This window comes from Pteropus alecto, unplaced genomic scaffold (assembly GCF_000325575.1).
Source record: "Pteropus alecto unplaced genomic scaffold, ASM32557v1 scaffold13, whole genome shotgun sequence".
NCBI lineage: Eukaryota > Metazoa > Chordata > Mammalia > Chiroptera > Pteropodidae > Pteropus > Pteropus alecto.
Window position 1 is genome coordinate 2,283,480 of NW_006434373.1, and position 10,754 is coordinate 2,294,233.

Below are 10,754 nucleotides of genomic sequence, written 5' to 3' on the forward strand. Positions count from 1 at the left end.
TGCGGCGGCCGCCCGGCGCCGCCCCCGCCACCGCCTCCCGGCTCCCAGCCGCTGCCGCCGATGACATCACTGCGAAGAGAAGAAAAGACGCCGCGCTGGAGCGGCCCTGCGCCCGGCCCCCTGGCCGCACACGCACCCCCGCTCTCGGGCCCTGCCGCGGTGCTCCCTCCACCCTCTGGCCCCGCTGTGTGTGCGCGTCCGCACCTGCGCGCCCGGCCGTGGGCCCCCGCCCCAAGGGCCCGGTGACCTCCAGAAGGCGACAGCTCGCGGGCCAGAGAGGGCTCGCGGGGACTCCTAACCCGCGGGCGGCGCGCACCCTTAACCGTTTGCGCCCTGCGGGGTCCATGCGCAGCCCTCTCCCGCCCCCCTCCCCAGATGTGAGAGCCCAGCCAGGCTCCTGTCATTGCCATGTCCCTTCCGCCACCCTCTCCCCTCCTACAAGGACTGGGAACCCTTTATTTATATTCTTAATTCATAAATGTTTAAATTATTAAATGCTTCCCAGAATGCTCTTTTTATTTTTGCCAGTTTTATTTCAAGAGGTGTGGGGGGAGGGGGTGCTGAAAACGAGAAATTTGCTTCTCTCCGCTAACTTGCAAGCCAATAATTACAGAACACAAATGATAATTAAATCTGTAACCAGATGGGTCTAATTTGGGGAGGAATTGATTTTCCGGGCGCTGCTGCGATCCTTGGGGGAGCGTGGACGCCCCAAGCGGCTCGCGGGTGTCACGCGTGCCCCCTGCTGGGAGGCTGGCTCCTAAGCACATGACCTTACCCGCAGAAACGCAGCTGGCTGTCGAACTAACTCTCCAGGACCAGAAAAAAACCTTAGAGCGGCTTCACTTTAAATTGATGGTGATGTTTCAAACACTGGGAGGAAGGTCAAGAAAACAGCAGAGGCTGAACTGTGTCTATGCAGATGATCGGGAAGGAAGGGCTGGGAACAGCTCAGGCCCAATAGGCCACTTGGCCAGTTCATACTTCGGCACTGTGGACATTCTCAGGGCTGGACGGAAAGAACTAAGACAAGTATATAATGCACAACGAACAAGCTTTTTCAAACAATCATCGGCGCTGGCACATACCTATACTAATCAAGGAAGTGAGCCTTTTCTTAAAAGCAGCAAGGTATACATCATGAAGGTATACATGATGTCCTTTTTCTCCATCCAGTCCCTGAGTGCTTTCCTTGTTTGCTTGCTCTGACTGCCCATGACATTTTAAAACAGCATTAGCACTCACCTATGTAGAGCTACTGTGTGCCAGGCACATGCTAATAGAGTTAATGACAAAGACTTAGAAACCATATAAAGATTTTAAAAAACAGGCTTAACTCTCCTCTGCCTTCTTCCAGAGTATTATTGCAATCATGAATTGCATTTATTTTCCAACTTCAAGTTAAGTGGTTAAACTTCCTTTCCCAATGCAAACAAAGTAATTCAAAGAGCAGTATAAATTATGGAGTATGAAGGCAGAATATTCGGTGGTGACAGCAACCACTTCCTGAGCCCCCCTGTGTCTCTGCCCAGTGCTCTCTTTTTATATCACATCACACTATCATTACTACAGCTTTATGAAGTTTCTCTCATTATCCCCATTTTACTGGGGTGAACATAAACACAAAACTGGGTTCTGCAACTCCAGGACCCACATACCTCACCCATTTTCTAGGCCACTTCCCTATATACTTTCCAGGGAACAACAATGAACAGCTCAATCAAGTATGGGGCCCAAAGACCATCAACAGAAGGGTACGGACCCAAGAGTTGTCCACTGAGACTCCTGTTTACTCTCATTACTGCTGAATTGGAAACATAATTTAAGATAGTCGTTACAATTTCAAATTTCATTAAATTTGGCCTGGTGCTTATAATCTAATAAACGACAGTAAGATTCAGCTTGACTCAATCAAATAGTCCTACAGAAAGACTGCTGTAGGCAGAGACTTTAGGTGACTAATGAACCTGGTAGCCAACTATTGTCAGAAGGGAGACCCCAAGGCCACCTACTATAACTGGTCTTAGAAGTCCCTGAACATTTAAATGCTTTATAGCTACTAGTGGCCTACTTTTACCTTGGATGTACATTAATTTAAAAAAAAGTTTATTTGGAAGGAATGCTAGAAAGTAACATTGTTTAAAGCTAGGTGTTTTTTAGGTATTTAATTGAACTGTATTAGTATCCAAGGTGGGCTTTTGGTTAAACTTAATATTTTCCCAAGTTCCTGTTACAGAGGACATGTGCTATGGAAGAGAACCCATTCTTCTATTGGGTTGGAGCCAATTAAGATTATTGTCAATGTCAGCACAGGCATGTGACCTTCCCTTCCCTCTCAAGAGACGATTTCAGCCTCACACCCAGTTCAGTTGCCTATTAATTCCTGATCCCAGGCATTGTTAGGGGTATACCCTCAGTGGCAAACCAGTAACTACCCAAAGTTCAGCTGAACTGTGATAACTTTATTGGTTAGCTTGTGGATGCTTAGGTGATAGTGTCACAAAAATGTTAAAATCTACCCCAACCTGAAGCCAGACAGGTAGATGGCTATTTACCTAGCAACCACACACTGTAAAATTTATTTTATTGAATTGGACAATTGTCTAGACTGAAAAATGCAGCAAGAAGGACTTCTATGAAGCCCATTGTATCTACTGAATGTTATCAAAGGCACTCGTTTTATCAGTGTCCTATCTATTTGCCATAAATATGGTCAAATGCTAAGAATTAAAGATGCAAGGCAGGGAAAAAATATAAACATACATGACTAAAAATTTACTCAGGATCAGAAGGCATTTTACTAACATATTATGAAATATAATGTCAGCGAGGTAATTATACTAGTTTAGGTTCCCGCAGAAACAGATCCTGAGCCAACAACTTGGGTGCAAGTAGTTTATTTGGAAAGTAATCCCATGAAGGACAAACAGAAAAGGAGAAACGGGAGGGAGAAAAGTGAATCAAAGGTTTGTAAATGAGCAACGGGGGCTCAGGTCCCCTGGTAAGCCTTGAGAAGCAATGGAACAGGTCTCAGAATCTTCTGACCAGAGGACGGGAGGCTAAGATTTATCCCCTGACTCCCATCTCCTGTGATTGAGGGTCTCCCCCGAGGGCAATGACCTCTAATTTAGTAGAGCTTAAAGTTGGAGAGCAGTAGGCACAGATCTCCTAAATGGACCACTGAGAGCAATGGTAAGAAAAGCCAATGCTGTTTCTACCCATTGGTGGCTAGACACTGATTTTTAGCTACCAGAGACACAATACTATATAAAAGCTATTGGTTCAATGTATATGCTACATTCTAACCCTGCAGGAAGTCACCCCCAAGCTTGCTTCCTGCAAGTATCATCTAGTGAGATGAATTGCTTCTCCCTTCAGTACTGTAGGGCTCTCGTGTAATCACCTTGCCACCATATCAGCGGGTTAGAATCAGTCTCTGCTGTGGGTAGCTAGGTCAGGCTTGGTGAAAAGGAACCCACAGTGTGCGTTTCTTGCATACCTCCATCCCTGCCACCATGACTGTGCTATCTATATCCTATTGTGCAGGGCACTGGGCTGGTAAGCGAAGCCTGGGCTAGCTGTACTTGGCTCCAGACACCATCTAGGCGCCTGGTTGCTGAGTGTCCCTTCTTCAGTGATGCTCTCTGAAGACTGATGTGGGACTCAAGACCCACAAGCCCGTGTCTGTACCCACAGTTACCTCCACAGGCCCCTGCCCACCTCCCTGCAACCACTCATTCCATCTTGCCCCTTCTTGACACACAAACCCAGCTACCCACAATTATTCAAGCGTCTGTGCCCAAAGAAGATGCCCAGCAAACTGCTCAAAGCTTTGCCAGTTGGAGGGCTTCCCTGGTGTTGAGCTCTAGTATGGCAGCAGTCCATATTTGATTCACACTGAATTTTCAAACAAATCCATTCGTAAACCAGGCCCATTGTCTCTCTATCAACTGGTCATTGTAAACACTCCATAATGTCACAGGAATGAGCTGAAGAGTAATGGGAGTCCAACAAACAGAGGCAGGTGACTTGGAGTTCTGGGCCATTTGTGTCAGAACATGTCCATGCCATGTCCCAAATGCACACAGTACCTGATAGGGTGGATGGCTGCAGTGCCAGCTCCACCTGATCATTTGGTGCCCGCCCCCCACCCGGCCACTGACTTTCAACTTCACCACTTTGTTTTGAAGTTAGATTGTGTAAAGAGCATAGGCTGTGGTTTATTTTTTATGCCTATTTGACAGTCTTTTCTTTTAATAAGAAAATAAGTTCACTCTGTGTACTGATTTAGCATACTGCCTGATACACTTTATTTTTTACTATTACTTCAAATAAATTATTATTTATTTTACGTTGTTGTAAACCTACTTTTGAAAAAGCAACACACATTTGCAGATCAAACTATTCTAATGTTTTGTTTTGTTTTTGCATGTATATAAATCCTAATGATAACAGACAAGGCTTGTCGGAAAACAAAACGTTTTACAAATTTGTTTTCTCCATGTGAATTTATTTTGGGGATACCAGTGAGTGTCATTCTCAATGCCCTTGACTGGATACTGTATAAAATAATGGAGCCAGGAATAGACTACTGGGCAAAAGGACTCTGTTGACTCGTTGTAAAGTCTGAAGTAAACATTGGCCTTAAAAGTGGGTGGTGCTTGACTTGTCTTTTAAAATATCCATTGAAATTTTGACCTACACTCCATGCAAAACTTTAAAAAAATTCTGTTAGAGAAGTACTTTTTGAAAAAGAACAGAAGCAGATACCCACAAATAAATATTTGGTGGCATAATTAGTTGTCTGTCATATTTTATACTGGGGCAGCAAAATCAATCTTACATGGAAATTTTGTGCTAAGTGGCTTCATCCATTTGAATGTAATGTTGACTTCCAAAGGAAAACATTTTGAATTGCCCCATTTTATGGTTTTTTGACTTACTCCAGAAAAAAGTACATCAACCAAATTATGGGTTTGATTAATCGGGACCCAATTTTTTATAAGCCACAAATTATTGAAAATAGAGTTCCCTTAGGCAATGAGGTCCTGTGTGCTTATCCAAGTACCAAATTTCATTAAGATTTTGTCTGGACAGTGAGCAAGTTAGCCTGAGGTGAAGAAGCCTTGCTCCTCATAGAACAATTTCTGATGGAGGTGGTTCTCTTAGCTCAAGGAAACTGAGTAGAGATGCAGGTGATGAAGTGAAATACAGGTTTTAAAAAGTTAAGAAAATAAGGACTGGAATGACTAGCTCAGTAGAAAACTAATAATCAAAAGGATTAAGAAAGAAGGTGAAAAGAATGGAAAGAGAGAGAAGTTAGATCAACCAGAGACGATTCTAATAATACATGGATGTGAGATACCAAATAATTTCAATGTAGGTAAAAGATGGTATATAAGGAAAATGTGAGGATAAAGAAATAGGTCAAAGAAGAAAAAATAATATACATAGATGTTTTCATAGCTGCATTATCTATTAATGTGGGAAACTGAAAACTATTCATATCATTGGGAAAGAGCTTGCTAAATTAGAGTAGTAACTTTATGGAACATCATGAAATCAGTGAGATGATAAATATGATGAGTGTGAAATAAGAATACATATACAAATAAAGCCAGAATTATTCATGTTATGCCTATCCCTGAACACTAGCAAAAGGGCAGAAAGGCCCACGACTAAGATGCTGAATATAGTGAGGAATTTTGATTCTTAACACTGCAGGTGCATTCTTAATTATTTCCAAGGTTGGAAGACAATGCAGTGCTTCCTGCAGTGTGATGGTGACTATCTGGAACATACAAGTCTGTATCCAGACTTGGGTACTCCTAAAAGGGTCACCTCTGAAGCAGACCTCTGGAGAGGTGTGACAACAAAAGTGGGGTCCGAAGGAGATCCCCTGATGTTCATGGGTCAGTTGTTGAGGCTCCCTGCACACCGGACACTGTAGGTGGAGGGTTCCCACAGGGACCTCTCAGAAGGACCCACACAAGCACTCCCACAGGACAGAAGAGGCCCATTTCTGCCCGAAAGTAGAAACTCTCCCATCCTCACTGCTGTCCCCTTTCTGCGCCCAGAGGAGCCCGGGGCAGCACAGTAATTGCAGTGAGCAGGAAGAGATCCAGAAGGGGCATAGCAAGAAGCCAAACAGCACCCATCCCCTCCCCCACTCCCAGTCCTGGGATTGGGCTGAGGGAGGAGAGATGTTCAAACCGAATGAGAAATGAAAGGCTTAATATCAGAATGGACTGGGATTTTTTTATACCAAAAAATTTGATTCTTTGTTATAACCTGACAACTCCAGAAAAGCTATGGCTTCTGCCCTAGATCTCCTCTAGCATGTTTCTGGGATGCCCACAAAGAAAGGTGGGGCCAGAGCTGTGTAACGGGGATGTGGAGAGAAAGAATAAAAGTGCTTTCTGTTTTCATCCTACCGAGGCCAACTTATTAAAAAACTGGAGGCATTTTTCTGTGAAAAATTCTGACAACATGGAGAAATCAGCATGAACTTACAACATGGAGCCCAAGGAGCAAGAAGCTATCCTGGACACCGGGACTGATAAAGGATGCTTGGCCAGACCTTAGCCCTACTGGCAGCGTGTGGGACGGCAATGGGTACCAGGCTGTCAGAGCTTGCTGGCACTGCCCATGAGGTTTATCCATTTTAAAGTTGCTTGCACTGAGGCCATGATGCTGCTTGAGCTCCCCCCCGACACACACCTCCCCAAAATGGGACACTTCTCCTGGCAAGAAGACTTGAATGGCTAGTCTCCTCAACCATTATATTTTTTTAACTTAGTTAATAAGTTAATAGGCATTCTGAGTCTAATCCTATCTCAGTTTTATTGAAACTACCCACTCCTACACAGGACCAAATCCTAGTTTCTGGTCCCGCAAAGTTTAGGTTCAGCCTTAAACCAATGTTTCTGCAGATAAATTACCACCTTCTGACCAGATCACTCTGCCCCACCTTGACACAAAAATGTCCCACATCCTCTTGTTGACCCTCCGAATCCGTTCAACATTGACATGGGTTTGTGGGTCGACCACAAGCCGAACTGCATGCTTGTGGCTGGGCTAACAGGGAGGAACATTTGGTGCTTTCCTGTCTGTCCTGGCCTCTCTCTGCTAATTGCCAGTTAACCAGGACTACACCACAGAATCTGTCACCGTAAACTCTGTGGGGCAACCTCTCTTTATTTCCACCTCTAGGTTGGTGGTTGTGGAGGGCAGGGTGGCTCGTGGAGACGAGGGCTTTGGGGAAAGAGAGAGGGAATAAACGTTTCAACACAGACCCAGGTACAAGAGAATCCATTTTTGGTCATATCATTTTCTTATTTTATTCCATATGTCACAATTACCACAGCTTCTGAACAAGCTGATAGGATAGATAAAAGTATTAGGTTGACCTACTCATCAACTCAATGATTTTTCTGTTGTGTAGAAAAAACTCTAGCTATATGGACAAAGATATACTAAAGTTTAGATGTGATCTGTACACCTGACCCGTTTTTACATAAGGAATACATTAGTAACCTAGGTGTCCAAACCCCAGACTCACGGAGTAAGACTTTAAATTCATTTTCATTGGCACGATAAAATTATTTTCCGTGGGGCTATATATCCTATATCTTAATTTTTAATGTTCTGTCCTCAAGCTAATATTTACTATTACAAAACAATAGAAGCATTCAACACAGGTGCATTGACAGCCATTCTGAGACTGAGCCACCCAGTTCAGCTATTCAAGAATGCAATGGAACACTCATATCCTAGACAATGGGCCATGTGACTTAAGCATTTGAAGGCTGTCATGATACACCCCCAAAATACAACCAACAAACCAGCTATACGCTGGCCTTTGTAGCAGTGGTGTTCACATATTTTCTCTTGTAAAAAATTATTATAGCCTAGCATATTTTTAATTTGATATATAAAAGTTTTTATTGCAAGTTAAAATAGTTGCAAAGGAGGTAATTTTCAGTGTATTCGAAACACTGACTTAAAGATAAACTCTCATCACTTCTTTAAAGGTATCCAATGAAAGATACATACCGTAAAAATTTTACACCCACCATTATCCATTTAAAAATGCACTGACAATTTCTTTAAAAGTCTATAATTTTATATTTTACTTTTTTCCTTTAAATTGTATTTTTAATACACTTTCTCCACAGAATTTATCTTACTGTAATAAACTTTTATATTAGGACTTTTATTAATTGCTCTAGCATGCTATAGACAAAATGTAAATAAAAATATATATTCTTTTAAATGTGACCATACAGCTCTAGGTGTCAAAAACATTTATTCTAGATTGTATTATCATTATAATTTTCATCAGTTCACAACTGATCGAAATAATGCACCCTACCAATTTTAATAACAGTAGTAAAGAAAATTCTGGAAATAATTGTTTCAAGGAGATGGATGGAGCTATTTTACTTTTTCAATTAGTTCATGTGTCTGTGGATAAATATTTCTTAGGCTAGCCTGAGACAAAGTTCAGCATTTGTATTAAAGATTTTTCCTTTACTATGAAAATTTGATCTTTGGATTAACTTTCTAGCTCTGCTCTCTTGAGACCTTTATAAAGGTGTTAGTTATACTGTGTCACCAGGTAACATTATTTAATTGATGAAAATGACTGCTGATTGGTGCCCTGCGTCTGGATGAGAAAGACAATGAAGGTAGTGTGGTGACACTTCTAACTAGGCATGTCCCTACCCTGTGTCTTGTGAGACCTCATATTCCATGTGCCACCTTGACATTTTCGAGCCTCATAGGGCCCCAAAGGCCTACCCATGAGTTCTCTGCTATCACCATATAAGCCCCCACCCAGAAAGAAAGCCTCCCCACCTGCCTACTTTCCCCATCAGCTGGATTAGCTGCTCCATACCTGATCTTTGACCTAATATGTTTCACCTCCCTGCCAGCCCATGAAATTATTTAACAAGGCAAACACATCCTCCTGTGGAAATCAGGGGGCCCCAGCAACTCTCGTTACTACAAAGCCTGCCTCTCTCCTAATTGGAGCTCTACGGGACCAGCAGCTCTCTCTGATGGCCAGAGATCACCTACCAACAGCCAAACTGGGAATTCTGCAAACACGCTGTGGCCACAAGATGGATGGGGACAAGCAACTGAGGAGTCTGACTTATCCTGGAAAATCAGCCTAGAGCCTCTGATGAGTCACCAGTGCTTTTGGGATTATTCATCATGTTCTACCTTCCCAAACCAGAAGGGTAGGGCAGCAGTAAATGAGGGCAGAGGCAGCCATGACTAAGAGGTGGTGGGCCTAGAAGTCTGGGAGAAAGTATTTGCCTCTGCTCAGAGAACATACAGAAATCTCAAAGAAAGAGGGTATACATAAGAAACTTTTGTCCCCAGGAGTCCAGAAAAAACATTGTTCGTTTGTATTAGAGTGAATTTATCGATTCTGCTCACTCTGGAAGTATCTCTAACTCATTAAAGTTCATAGAGTGAATTGAGCTTGAGCAGAACATGCAGCCTCCACATTCTTTTCCTTCATGTCCCACCTTCAACAGAAAGAGCTGAAGAAAAGGCAAAACCAGTCCTACTTACTTATACACTATTTACTTCACCACTCTCTCCTTCCACATCTTCATTAGTTTCTGATTTCCTGTCAAACAATATTGAAAAAATGTTGGTGTTCATCACACACAGGTCAATTCTGGACAGGTGAGCTGTGACAGGAATGTCACTAAGCTTTGAGAAGACACCTCCTAGGTTCAAGGAAGAGGTGATTTTGCTATGGGAAGTTAGACTACCTCTGTCCATCCCAACATCGATGCTCAGTTAGGACTCAGGGATTAGTCACTGCAGCAGTTTTAATGTAATATAGGCTTAATATGTGTAAGAATAAAGAATTTTATCCACAACCCCTTTCACTGATCAAGAATAGACTTCCCTAACTTGAGAAACATCTTAGATTTCCATTAGACTACTTCATGGCCCAAAAACATATTCTGAGGGCTTGTAATTTACACAGTTCTTATATCTTCATTACTCTTTTCTTGGTATCTAGCTAAAGTTATAATGTTTGGGAAACCCTTGGAAAGCTATATGTCAAGTACCATAAAATGATTTCACACAATAAAAAATAGGTTTATGATATCAAATATTGGTGAAGGTGTGGAGCAATGGAAACTCTTATATGTGGCTGGTGGGAGTGTAAACTGGTACAGGTTTTCTGGAAACCTGTTTTGGCAGCATCTCCTAAAGTTTATATATGCATACTCTATGACTCAGCAATTCTATTCTTAAAGTATCTCTATTTACACGTATATGTACCAAAAGATGTGTATAAAAATGTTCATAACAGCATCACTCATAATAGTCCTGAACCGGGAGCAGCCCAAATGCCTACTAGCATGGACAAATGTGGAATATTCCTACAATAACATATGCTACATACTACACCATGTAACATTGCTTCACTCAGGACATGGACAATCTCATAACCACAATATTGAGTAAAAGAATCCAGACACATTAAATAATTCAACAATATAAAGTTTAAAAACAGCAAAACTCACCACTAATGAAACAAGTCAGGAGAGTACTTACTCTGAGGGGGGAATAACGGCTGGGAAGGGGTACGAGGGAATCTTCTGGTAATATTCCATATCTGGCCCCAAGAAGTGGTCCCACAGATGTGTTGCCTTTGTAAAAATTGTTTCAGCTGCACATTTGTGATTTGTCATCTTTTCTGTACATCTTCTATGCTTCGA